Below are 14578 nucleotides of genomic sequence, written 5' to 3'. Positions count from 1 at the left end.
TCAGGCCCCCAGAACCTGCAGGGATGGGCGTTGGCAGTTGAATCTGAATAAAGGAGCGCATTGATTTTTGTTTTTGTATTATTTTGTTAATTATTTGGGCTGATATACAGCCAAAACAGTGGTGGCGGCATGCACCAATAGCATTTGTTTGCGGACCGCCATAATATCAAAGAAGAGGACCCCGTACAGAGGTGGCGGCAATACCAAATAGGTGTAGTCTTCCATAAATCTTTATAGAAGAAGAAGAAGAAAGAAGGCAGCAAGCTAGCTAAACAAGCATGTTGTTACTCGACAAATTGCCCCGATATGACTGCTATCAGACCGTTCGAGATGGAGCGGCCCGTCCGTTTCTGATCGGTGTTAGCGGAGGAACGGCCAGTGGCAAGGTAGGTAACTAATAATAGCTAGCGTGCCTTATCTAGCTGTATGGGTTAGTAAGAGCCAATTTATGCTTGATCCGAAAATGTGCTCGGAGGCGCCGTAATGGTGGTGGCCAGATTGAGCTCTGTACGGCATCGCCGTGTTGTAACAATGCGGAAGGCTCCGTATAGCTCCGCATTGACATGATTGAGGGCAGAAGGTCCTGTGTAAACACAAACTGACTAACTTGACAACTTCCTTCACATCAGCTCTGCGCCGCGAAGCATGAATGCCTTGACTTCTGCAGAGGCCATATCACCGTAAATACTGCACGGCAGATCAGAGATTGACCATGAAGCGCCTTTAATTTTAGGTCACATCAACAAACAGTAACGTTAGTCGGAAACGTTAGCGTAGAATCCCGTATTATCGGCATATTCAACAGCGTTTAAGAAATATATTACCTTCAACAGTGTTATCTTGTGATCAAGCCTTCAATGTTTTGTGATTATTGGTGTCGTAAAAATGTTAGCTAACGGTTTAGCAATTAGCAAGTTTGACATTTCATTTGAAAATATTACTGTTATCTGCTTTTGATAAGCGGTTTAGCAAAAAAATACGTCCGTATTATCTGTATACGGCCCCCAGTTATTGGGCACCTTACTATTTTGTTCAATTACAAGATATATCCGTTTAATTTTGTTGAAAAAGAGACACCAACCACGATAGTTGACTAGTTGGCTAGTCTTCAGGTAAAAAATAATGATTTGCCTGTCAACTTTTTCATTGCGTAGCCCGTGCGCCCTCTTGTGGACTCTTAAAAAATGGTTCTTCACCACATATTCAGTGTTGTAACCAAATGAAATATGAGTATTAATAATTTACATCAAATACCTTTAATTTCAGTTATGTGCATTAACATAAAACAATGAAAACACTGTTGGAGTTTGTGTTGCAGAGGTGCACTTGGAAAGTAAAGGAAGAAATACACAAGATGGGTTCAATAAATATATATATTATATTTTAGACATTCATTTTTTTTGAACAAATAAATAATTTCATATGAACACAAACAAAACAAACAATTAAATCTCGACCTCCATCCCTATATTGTCACAAAAATCACAATAAAAATCCAGCTCCACCGCTACCTCTTGATCCCACTGCACACACCTGCAGTGGAACCAGTGCTGGCAAAAGTCACACGCACACCCATGGCACCTCGGATCTACACTCCTGAGAGGAGCTTGCAGGCGGATCACGCTCCCCAGCGAGCACAGCAGGTGGTGTCTTCTTTTATAAAAAATTTAATAATAATACAAATTGATTAATATGGTTTTGCAAAATGTAGAAGTTCTTCAACAACAATAGTAATTGATACAACTGAGAGGCGAGAAAAACAGATTATGAAGTACCTGAGAGTGGTGCCATGGGTGGTGTGACAGATGTGACCGTGTAGCTTTTCTCTTCCTTTTCTGTGCTGCAGTTTGAGAAAAAGTAGTGTTAGACAGAGCATGTTGCATGAAAACCCTTTTCAACTTTTTTACATCAATACCTCTGGAGGAAGCTGCAGAGGTTTTGGAGAGGCGGAGATGACTTGAGGGCTGGTGCTATTTACTGTAGATATATAAAGATATATATATCTTTTTTTTACATTGCTGTTTTATAAAACAGATAACAAACAGTCATTTTTTTCGTAATTTAACATGTGTTTACCTGTGGAGGTGGTGGTATTCAAATTGCAGGGGGCAGGGACACCAGACGAGGCTGCTATGGTGGTGTGACCAGGGGAGACGGAGGAGGCAGTTGGTCCAGAGGAGGCCGTGTTGGTGGTGACAGACATGGGGGGTGGTGTGCCTTGGGGTGGTGGTGGACAAAACCGCCGACGATGGCTTGGAGGAGCTGGTGTTTGTAATGGTGGGGTTGAGGGCCCGACGATGGTGTGGCCGGAGAGTAGGCATGTGGCCTTCTTCTGCAGCTGGGGACTCCGGCGGCTCCTACAGGTGTTGCACACTGGGAGGCACTGGCAGTGGTGATGCAGCTGTCAGTAGTGGTTCCAGCAGAGGCGATGGCGTCAATGGTCTCATCCATGGCAGCCCTCTCCTGTGCCCTCTGTGTTCTGAGGCTGCCCGAGCTCTTTCTCCTCTGCCCCGGCCCTCTCCCTTCTCACCCCCTCTCCTGCTGGCGCGTGTATTCCTCCCGGTGAGGCATGTGGCGACCACAGGGAGTCTTCTGTTCGGTCCAGCCGATACTTCAGGACAGTAAGGATGTGCCCCAGGTCCTTCGCTATCAGCCCCCCTCTATTAGGGGGTGCTCTTCTAGAGCTAGGGATAGGACTGGAGCAGCGGCTGGGACTGGGGCAGGGGCTGAGGGTCCTCCTGTGGTCGCTGGGGAGGAGGTGCTGATGGATGGCACATTGCTGCTGGTTCCAGTAGAGGCGGTGTTGGGACCCGGTGAGGTCCGAGACGGCATTAAACGGGACCCTTCAATGGCTGAAGGGACAAAAGGGAAGAGGCCACACTTCTTAAACCCTTCCACCACATAGCGCATGTCCTTGCATCGCTGGTACGGATAGCGGAATACTCTGGCAAATTCTGATTTGTTTACCATGTAGGAGTGGTCAAAATGGCTAAGGTCTCCAGCTACCTTGGAGAACTCAGCCTTTAAAGGGCCAAAGGTATGCCACGTCCAGCGGCTGCAGGACATGGGTGCAGTGTGGTGGAAGACAAAGAAGTATAACCCCTTCCCTTAGTGCCACCGCGAGCACTTCCGGGTCCATGTGGCTCTTGTGCCCATCAAAGAGGAGAAGGAGAGGGCGCTCTTTCACTGCATACTTAATGAAGTGCTGAAACCACTTCCTGAACAGGTCCCCGTCAATGTAGCCACTGCTTGACTGTCCATACAAGGCTTGGGGGGGGGGGCCTCCCAGTGTGTAGTGGCCACCGGGGAAACACTTGGGGTAGATGATAAACGGGGGGATGTCCTCCCCAGTTGCGTTGAAGCTTCTCATAAGAAGCGAAGAAGGTGTCCATCGTCGGACGTGTGGCACACTCAGCTCTCCCCCTATCCAGGGTGTCCGGCCTCCTCATGCTTAGGTTCTTGTGCCTCCTGAACATTTCCCACCACTCTTCCCCAGTGGTGGGATTGTTTCCCCTGGGTGCCGAAACCTACAATAGAATAGAATATATAATTGTCCATCCAGGATGAAAATGTTTGTTTTGGCATCACCATACACATACACATTTACATCACACACATTGATAACAGTCAGTCCAGCATTCTACATACATAAACACATAGAACACCAAATACCTGCGTATTTTGTCGGCGTATTTCATCAGCCTCTGTCTGGTGAAGGGGAACCCATGGCTGGCGCAGTAGATACAGTACTGCACCAGAGACTTTTCATCCTCTGGTGCAAGCAATGTGGGTGGTCCACTGCGACAACCATGGGTCACCCGGCCGCTCAGCCTGTCCGCCAGGGTCTGCCGAGGTACACCATGCACCTTGGTAGATAAGAAAAGAAAACTGTTACTAGCAGATAAAATTCACATACACATGGTAATCTCCTAAAAACAAAAGATGCCTAACCTTGGCAGCCTGGCGGATAGCCATCCCTGCCCGAGTCCTCCATGGCATGGAACATGTCCACCTCACTCCACTGCTTCCTCTTGACTTTCTCCATGCTGCAGTGGTAAATACATGTAGCTAAATAACTTGGCATACTATACACATTTTAGAAAGATAACTCAATCTGAATATGTATAAACATTTACATTTCAAAGCTAAGGCATTGAAAGGTGATGAAAGTTTTCACAATAACTGAAAGTGTACCCAAGTTTTATGTTTGATGTTATCTGTAATGAAAATTAGTGTCCCAATTAGTGTAATATTGATGCATACATTGTACCATTTAACTAAATACTGCCTCTATGTAGCTGTTGTAAGATGAAACATAGCCAACAGTGATAGGTGTCAAAAAAGTTCATGGTTCAAAGTTCCAAATACATTTTTGCAGATTGTGCAAAAACGCCTCCGTCAGAGGACTCCAATTTTGATACGGTAAAGCTTGACAACATGCAGCTGTTTTCATGATATGTATTATCTAAGACTTACAATTTCTTTCCTTTTTTGCTTACTTAGCAGTTCTATCAACATTTAGCAACTAAGATAGCAACATTAGAACATCCGTTAGCTATATTTCAGAGGTAAAAAGTTGGATATTAAATTAGGTGTGGTCTGTCGCGCAGTCGAATTTTACAATATGCAGCGTGTTCCACAAAATGTGTACATATAACTTTTTTGAAAACTCTCAAAACCTAACTTAACTTACAGAAATTGCACTGAAAATCGGTGGTCAGCTAGCTAAAAGGGTGTCGTTAGTCACAAAACGTACCGTTATTTTTCAGTCCATTTAAATGTTGAGCTCGAGGTGATTCAGTCCTCCAACCGCTAGAGTGTCCGAGGTCAGGGGGTGTCTGATGTTTGGGGAAAATTAGCTAGCTTTCGTTGCCCCATGCACTGAGAGCAGACACGCCCCTGTACCAAAACGTGATAACAATTTGTATTTTCTTTGGCCTAATAATTTACGAACGTCTGTTTTCATAAATTTAAGGCACTTAAAGTTAGCTAGCTAATGGTATACAGCTAGCTAGCTATCTAGTTAGAATTATTGCACACTCTTAGCTTGGTTGTGATGAATGACTAGTGTGACTGAACTGAAACGTTTGAGCTGATATGATTGAACTGTGGCGTTTGATGTTTGACCCTGCAAAATACTGGTTAAACAATTAGACTGAAATAATTTGGTTTATTGTTGAAATATAAATATGCACCAACTTTAACTAATTAGGTGGGAATGATTTGATTTAAATAAATAGACTAAAGTACTTTAAATAACGGCAGAATATTGGGAACACTAAAACGAAAAACAGCTCTTCAAAGAGCCTACTCCCACTGAACACTGGAGAGAGAGTTGCGAGGGGAGGGCTGGAGAGAGCGAAAGTGTGGCTTTTGGAGCCAGGAAAGACTGGAAATGGCACATTTATTACTGAGGTAAGGGAAGAGAGACCGAAAGCGAGAGAGAGAGAGAAGGAGGCGGTAAGATGGGAGAGGGAGGTGAGGTGGGGGTCGGGTGTTGTAGCAGTTGCTAGGCGACCATTGCATGTATAAATTAGGGAGAGAAAAAGAGTTTGTGTCACAGTGTGTGGCTAGCCTGTCTGATGACTCCAGCAGAACGTGAACAGGGGACCAGTCAGAGGTTGTGTGGTGTGGCTAGCCTGTCTGATGACTCCAGGGCAATGTGAACAGGGGACCAGTCAGAGGTTGTGTGGTGTGACTGCCATGAGCTAGCTGCCTGTCCCTCCCTGAGTCTGGTAAATACCCAAAACAATCTCCAAAGAAAATGCCATACCTCGCCATAACTGCAGAAATAGAGATATGGCATGGCTGGCTGTTTTAATTATTTAAAAGTTAACATTTTAGAAGACACTTTTATCCAGAGCGACTTCCAGTAGTGAGTGCATACATTTCCGTTCTCTTCTTTTCTTTTATACTGGTCCCCCATGGGAATCGAACCCACAACCTTGACATTGCTCTACCAACTGAGTCACAGGGACAACATTCATGGCTTGTGGGGCCATGTGTGGTGCCGTCTGCAGATTATGGAGCATGTATCTAAGGGCTGGTAGCTAACCTGTAGACTACTCCCGCCCTCATGTGAACTAAGATGAGGGAAACAGATCACAATTCTAAAACTGAGAAAGAACCCTAACTAGGAAATCGACCATTTCCATTTTAGTCATTTAGCAGACACTCTTATCCAGAGCGACTTACAGTTAGTGAGTGCATACATATTTAATTTTTTTTCATACTGGTCCCCTGTGGGAATCGAACTCACAACCCTGGCATTGCAAACGCCATGCTCTACCAACTGAGCTGAACGGGACCATTGATGAGGGCAACATTAAATTGATACATAAGAACACATACTGTAGGGACGATTTCTAATTTATGCACACTCACTTTTCTCACTTACTTAAATGTAACATTGATATCAGTGCATGATTTACACCAAACTGAGTTACTTATATAAAAACACATGTAAAGTTTTTGGCCCAAGTAATGGTCCCATAGTGTGTTTGTCATTGAGTGTATGTGTGGAGCGTGACAGCAGCCTGTGTTACCTTGTGTTGTGTAGCAGTGCTTTAACAGGTGAACTGATCCTGTTAGTGGCTTAGTGTTGAGCTAAATCAGATTAGCTTTCTTCAGTCACCTAGCCTATGGAGCTATGGAGGCCCGTAGCCCACCCACACTGAGCTTGGTCCCGTTTTCTCTCTCTCTCTCTCTCTCTCTCTAAATTCAAAGGGGTTTTATTGGCATGGGAAACATATACTGCCAAAGCAAGTGACTCAAGTGAATTACACAAGCAAGTAATTAACTCTTTCCTTTATTCAGAAACGACGAAACAGATCCAATTCCTTCAAGCATCACAAAACACAGTGGGAACTCAAGCCATGCATCAAATGACCGATTGCTTTAATTCGATTCACCCCTGTGGCTACAGTAGTCCATGAGGCATAGGAGGTTGGATGTTTTGTCCCCCTCAGGAGTAAGAGCTCAATTCTAAATAGCCTTTGTCTCAAATGGCACCCTATTCCCTACACAGTGCATTACGTTTGACCAGGGCATAGGGCTCTCGTCAAAAGTAGTTGCACTATATAGGGAATAGTGTGCCATTTGGGACACAGGCTAAATCCCCCTTGTTGTCCCTTGGCTGGTTCCACTACCAAGCCCACTGAGACAGACCAGCCGGTCGTCTCTAGTCTTACCTGATCTGTAGGGCCACACTGGTCACTCTAATCTAACCTGATCTGTAGGGGCCCGCTGGACCCTTATTGTTGTCAGATGATGGTCATAATGGAGTAATCTCTGAGAAATAGATTGATTTCTACTGTAATCTCCTAAACCCAAGTGACCTTTACAACTATGGCTGGCTGCTTCAGGCTTTGAAATAAGGGAGCAACATAGAGCTTACTTAGGTTTCTCTTTCTCTTCCTTCTAGCAAACATTATGGTAGTGCCTGTTACTTATCCAGGTCTTTATTCAGTAGTAGGCTACCTGTAGCTATTTGATTTGGGTTTGTATTAAACTGTAGGGTAACGTAAAACAACCAAATGTTTGGGAAAATGACTTCCGAACAGTGAATTTTTTTGCTAAACCTCACATTCAAACCAACATAGTGAGGCATGATACACTTGTTTTAGACCACCACACGATTACATCACTGTGCCAGAGGAACAGGGTACGTTCTGTGTGTTTTCATAAGGAAACAAACAATACAATCACTAGACCTCCATCCATATTATTGTGACATTTCTGTTAAGCCATTTGAGAACTTTACAACAAAATGTCTCAAGTAGCTATTCGCTTTTGATTTTCCCATACAATAACACCTGAGTGTATTTTCAGAGGGAAACATTTAAGAAAAAATGATTTATCAAATAAGAAGCCAAACATTTTGGTCTGACAGTCTGAAGTGTAGTGGCCAATATCAATAAAGTAGGCCTATATATACTTATCCAAAGCTCTCAGTTAACAGTCAATCATTTTCTAGAACTATTTTTCTCTACCACTTTGAGAGGGCATTTCAGTCATAACCTTGTGTTATAGTTGGGTTTTGTTTAGCTTGGAATGAATATCTCTTGATTATGTTTTCTATTTTTCCAATACCAGATTTGAATTACGCAATTTCTAACAGTTGTCATGCAGGAATAGGAGAACTCGTGATGTGATGTGACATTGCTAATGAAATGGGGACGTCTCTTGCCACCAAGCCATCAATTAAACTAACGTTAGTGTCTTGTTTTCTGTCTGTGAGATTATTTTGAAATGTGTCAGCTACTGCTCTCTGCTCCAACCTCATCATCAAACTGAAAATATGCCAAATGTCAATGCATTTCCTGCGTGTGACAGGTCTTTAACATGGTATATTACACACAATTCATGGAAACTTTACTCAACTCACAAAATGTTGAAATACACATAACCCTTTCTATGTGATAGATTTAGCTAAACTGTGCTAATCTAGGAAATAATAAACCTGTCTGTTTTTAGTCAACAGTATGTGCCAAAATCATGGAGTTGCTGGGCCAGAACAAGGTGGACCATCGTCAGAGGAAAGTTGCTATACGCAGCCAAGACAGTTTCTACAGAGTCTTGACACCTGACCAGAAGGCCAAGGCACTCAAGGGCCATTACAACTTTGACCACCCAGGTGGGGGTGGCAGGTAGCTTAAGCGGTTAAGAGCGTTGGGCCTAAAGATTGGACCGAAGGTCGCTGGTTAGAATCCCTGAATTGCTCCTGTAAGTTGCTCTTGATAAGAGCGTCTGCTAAATGACTAAAACGTAAATGTAAAATGTACTACAGGCCTGTATGAATTGTAATAACATAAGTATAATCGTTGTAATAACACAAGCTCTCAGTCAGTCACTTATCACTTAGATAACGTGGGATTTAGTTAATCATGGCGTTTAATGAATCTTTGCTAGAATTATAAATGGCTAATGTTCTGGCTGAACAGTGTAATTGAGTTAATAACCTTAATGTTTATTACAGATGCTTTCGACAAAGAGTTGATGTACCAAACCCTGAAGGATATTGTGGAGGGGAGTGTGGTGGAGGTGCCGACATATGACTTTGTCACGCATTCCAGGTGAGAAGGAAACATTCCATCCAGACCCAGTGTACAGAAATGCCCCTTCTTGAATTCAGACAGACGGGATCAAAATGCCCACCCTCCACATTCCAGAGCTCAGATAGATGACCCTTGACCTAAAGAAAAAGAAAAACCAAAAAGAACTGGGTGTATTCATTAGTCTGATTTCATTGCATTAGTCTGTTGCAAAACATTTACTCCAAACTGAAAACTTTGTGCAATGAAAACAAGTTTATTTTGGACAAATTCAGATGGGTCTCTCCCGTTTTCGTTTAGTCTGTATGCTTCCGTTTGGACCCTAGAGTAACAGCGGTTTCCGTTCGCAAAACGTTTGGCAAAAGACCAAACGTTTTGCACACTAGGCAGTTCCCAACTAAATAAAATCCTGGTTGACCCAGGTCGTCTGTTCTTTTGACCAATCGCTTTTAAAACGTGTATTTTTCCAAACACCCTATGTTTGAATAAAATCAACTATATGTAGGCTACGGAGCTTGTCTGATGGTTTAAGCACTGCGATTAAAAATGAAGACACACAAATGACTAAAGAGGGAGCCAGAGATCAATATAGCCTAACCAGAATTTTTAAAAAAACTGTTCCTGACCCCCCTCCTCCCTCTACTGCTGGTCTTCGCGAGATTCTGCCGTTACGCTCCTGAAGTTGCCGGTAATAGCTACGCCAGCGGTCGGTAACCTTTTCCATTTGGAGTGCCAAGTTATCGTACCATTTCTACTGAACTGCGTGCGTGCCAGTTATGATTTTCATTTTCGTAGAACAGTTTCATTTAATTTATAATAGTCTTCAAAACTCAAAATCAATGTTGTGGTTAATCAACATTGAAAATGATACAAATCTAAAAGTAACTTCTATTGCCATTGCCAACTATGTAAAAATAGCCTACATATAGCCAACAAATAAAAACATTGCAGCCTGCAGGTAGAAAATATCCTGATAAAAATAAATATACTATAAATCCCATTGGCTACGCATGGCCTGTCTGCAAGGAACTTAAAACATTGTATCAACTATTAACTTGGTCCAGCCTGATGCTCGTGCTAGCAAACTTGCAACATTGTATAAAATGTTTTGGGCCCTCAGTTTCCTGTGCCAGTGAGTTCGGACAGACAGACAACAGCTGTAGGCTATTTTGCGCAAGGGATAAGAAGTAATCAGGTAGGCCTATATTGTGACGTTTCCACTGGATCAGAGGATGACATTTATTTTGCCTTTCATGCTGTGTGGTTATCGAAAGGGAGAGAGCTGGAAATAATTTTGAAATAGGCTACGTTGAGGAACTATTGTCATTTTCAATGGATGTAAAAACAGACTTCATTTACTTGCTGTATGAGGCAAAGAAAAAATTACTTTGAGAAGCTCCACAGTGATGGTGAATTAAGAAAATCTGAAATAGTATCAGATCCCCAAATGGGCACATTTATAGGCCTACATTTGCGCGCAGGCCAGGTAGCCTAGGCCTACTTCTATGTGTTACAAGGTGCGTGTCCTTACTCAAGATTGACAGGCGCGCTCCAAACAAAAGACAATGAATAAATTAACAACTCAGAAATAAACGTAGGTTGTGCGCTCTGCAAACAACGCGTCCACTCCGACAATGACAACGGTAAGACTGTAATAATAATAATACATTGAATGCATTAACAGAAAAAAAGCATTAACAGAAATTACCATAAACAAACATTGTAATTAGAAATGATGGTAATTAACGGTAAATGTACTAGTGGTGGTACTGGTGTGCCATCCCCGCGGTCTCCAATGGATTAGTCCACTGAGACGGGCGTCAATCAGACCGGTGTCGTGTGCCATATATTTAAAAAAATATATTTGCCACTGTGAAAACTAAGTGCAGACAGCCATTCTGATTCTGTGTTGAATCATAGAGCACGGCACCTACTGCTTTCGGCCGTTCATCGTCCGGTGTGTCCCTCAGACATGAATGTCAATGCATTTGCAGATTAATTAACACACACACACACACCATGCATTCACGTGAAAGTTAGTCTGTCAATAGAATACCTCTGTGTGTACTATACATTTGGTGCTTAATGTGTGTGTTTTTTCCAGGCTGCAGGACAGGATCACGGTGTACCCGCTGATGTGGTTCTGTTTGAGGGCATTCTGGTATTCTACTCTCAGGAAGTGAGGGACATGTTTCACATGAAGCTCTTTGTGGACACTGACTCTGATGTCAGGCTGTCCGCAGAGGTACTACTGAAACACACACACACCTAACAAGGGGGATTGTCACATGCACGTCCACTTCCATACTCATACACACACTTTTCTCTAGCATATTTGATGTATATACTGTATTGTCACATTTGTCTTGGTCCTGACCTGGTTGTTGTTGTTGTCTTGGTCCTGACCTGGTTGTTGTTGTTTTGGTTTTGACCTGCAGTTCTGCGGGACATGAAGAGAGGCAGAGACCTGGAGCAGATCCTTAACCAGTACACCACGTTTGTCAAGCCAGCCTTCGAGGAGTTCTGTTTGCCTGTAAATGTCCAGCAGAGCCACACACCCTCACCATACACCGATGATAACTAACGAAATTGGACACTTTCATTCATTATTAATAGGGCTAATTATGGACATTTAAAAGATAATGACACATATAACACCCAGTGACTAATTTATATTATGTTCTAAATGCAGTCTTTTGAGAGCATTAGCTACCAAATTTAGATTGATTAGTTATTTTCCCCCAGACCAAGAAATATGCAGATGTAATTATTCCCTCGAGGAGTTGACAACATGGGTAAGTTATAGCACTCTGATGAAGCCTTCAGACTCATACCCTCTCCATATCCCTCTCTCTCCATACTCCTCCCTCCCTCCATCTCTCTTATTAATCTGCCTCTCATGCTCAGTGGCCATCAACCTCATCGTGCAGCACATCCAGGACATCCTGAATGGGGACCTCTGTAAGTGGCACCGTGGAGGAGTGGTGAATGGGCACAGCCGGGGCTTCAAGCGGGCCATCTCGGAGCAGGGGGACCTGGATAACGCCACCTCAACCTCCCCCTAGGGAAGAGGTCCTACTGGAGCCCAGCAGTCGCCCCCACTTTTAAATGGAAGATCAGTTCTTGTTCACATCATGTTTCTACAGTGACAGGCATAGCATGATTTGTCTATCAAGATTTGGTTGGTGAGGTGATCAGAACACTGGTACTCAGGGCCCGTATCCACAAACCATCTCAGAGTAGGAGTGCTGATGGATCAGTGCTGATGGATCAGTTTTGCCTTTTAGATAATGAATAAGATTATATGGATAGTTTATAAAGTTCAGACTGACTCTCTTCACCCTGACTCTTCTAATAAACGGTATCATTATTTTACTGTCAATGATCTGTATGCAGGTGTGCTCAACCAGGTCAACAAAGAGGATATCCAAGGTAGCCTATCATAAAGGTGTTGTCCTAGTGACCTGCCCTGGATGTGAAAAACACCACATTATTGCTGACAACTTGGGTTGGTTCTCTGACCTGAAGGGAAAGAGGTTGGTGGCCAAGTTAATGTAGTTGTGAACATTTTACATGCATGCAACAGTATTACAATGTTATGCAGGCAGGGCACTCTCGCGTCACCTCAGGGAGCGCAAACACACACTCGTTCAGAGCCCTCTGCTGCGCATTTCACCATCCACGTCAACTTCCCTGATTACACGGTAGTTCCCCAGTGTAAGGCGCTGGTCGATTCAGGCGCAGCTGGGAACTTTATGGACAGGTCTTTGGCTAATAGTCTACGTATTGTCTCCTGTAGCTCAGTTGGTAGAGCATGGCGCTTGCAACGCCAGGGGTTGTGGGGTTCGATTCCTACGGGGGCCAGTATGAAGAAGAAAACATTTTTTATGCACTCACTAACTGTAAATCACTCTGCTAAATGACTTAAATGTAAATGTATTTCCCCTATTGATAGTGACATGCACAGAAGAGAAATGGAACTGCAGTCATAGTGAATCATAAGTGAATACCGTATTAATAGGCTGCAACGTTTGTGTGGACTAAAGGGCCCTACACACTTCGCAAACCCAGCATAATATTCACAGGTAGTTCTAGGTACTTTTGTGTGACTCAGATTTTGGAACGGACCATATACGCCGCTCCTTCGCTCTGTTTGCATGCAGCCTCCTTAAGACTTGAGTATTATTCCTGAATATTTTATTTTTTTATTCATGGTTTGTTTTTTTCCCTACAGGAACATTGAGGAAATCCTTGCAGCGAAAGGGGAGAAAGTGAAGAGGGTAGAAGGAGAGGCGGTCTTCGAGATTGTTGTAGACAAGTCCGGCAAGGATTCAACACAGACTGCTCAAGATGCAGATGCAAAGAAACCTTCACCTGAGTCTGATGACTCAGGGAAATCATGACTAACTCTCTTTTTATTTTTTTTATTTTTTTATTTTTTTTATTTCACCTTTATTTAGGACCAGGTAAGCCAGTTTGAGGAACAGGTTCTCATTTACAACTGCACTGGCCAAGATAAAGCAAAGCAGTGCAATAAAAACAACACAGAGTTACATATGGGGTAAAAAACAAAGTCAAAAAATACAGCAGAAAATATATATACAGTGTGTTCAAATGTAGCAGTTATGGAGGTAAGGCAATAAATAGGCTTTAGTGCAAAATAATTACAATAGTATTAACACTGGAATGCTAGATGTGCAAGAGATTATGTGCAAATAGAGATACTGGGGGTGCAAAAGAGCAAAATAAATAACAATATAGGGATGAGGTAGTTGGGTGGGCTAATTTCAGATGGGCTGTGTACAGTTGCAGTGATCGATAAGGTGCTCTGACAACTGATGCTTAAAGTTATTGAGGGAGATAAGAGTCTCCAGCTTCAGAGGATTTTTGCAATTCGTTCCAGTCATTGGCAGCAGAGAACTGGAAGGAATGGCGGCCAAAGAGGTTTTGCTTGGGAATGACCAGTGAGATATACCTGCTGGAGCGCAGACTACGGGTGGGTGCTGCTATGGTGACCAATGAGCTAAGATAAGGCGGGGATTTGCCTAGCAGTGATTTATAGATGGCCTGGAGCCAGTGGGTTTGACGACGAACAGGTAGTGAGGACCAGCCAACAAGAGCGTACAGGTCACAGTGGTGGGTAGTGTATGGGGCTTTGGAGACAAAACGGATGGCACTGTGATAGACTACATCCAATTTGCTGAGTAGAGTGTTGGAGGCTATTTTCGTAAATGGCATCGCCGAAGTCAAGGATCGGTAGGATAGTCGGGTTTTACGAGGCATGTTTGGCAGCATGAGTGAAGGAGGCTTTGTCAAATAGGAAGCCGATTCTAGATTTAACTTTGGATTGGAGATTCTTTATGTGAGTCTAGAAGTTGAGTTTACAGTCTAACCAGACACCTAGGTATTTGTAGTTGTCCACATACTTTAGGTCAGACTCGAGAGTGGTGATTCTAGTCGGGTGGCGTGCCAGCAGCGTTCGATTGAAAAGCATGCATTTAGTTTTTACTAGTGTTAAAGAGCAG

At 43.2% G+C, this 14578-nt stretch overlaps 1 pseudogene; it reads left to right on the top strand.

Annotated features, from left to right (window-relative positions):
• Positions 1–278: 278 nt before the first annotated feature.
• Positions 279–12161, top strand: LOC123487210 (annotated as a pseudogene).
• The last annotated feature ends 2417 nt before the right edge of the window (positions 12162–14578 follow it).

The sequence above is a fragment of the Coregonus clupeaformis genome, unplaced genomic scaffold (assembly GCF_020615455.1).
Source record: "Coregonus clupeaformis isolate EN_2021a unplaced genomic scaffold, ASM2061545v1 scaf1528, whole genome shotgun sequence".
NCBI lineage: Eukaryota > Metazoa > Chordata > Actinopteri > Salmoniformes > Salmonidae > Coregonus > Coregonus clupeaformis.
Note: the sequence above shows the minus strand (reverse complement) of the source record. Positions and strands in the feature narration are given on the sequence as shown.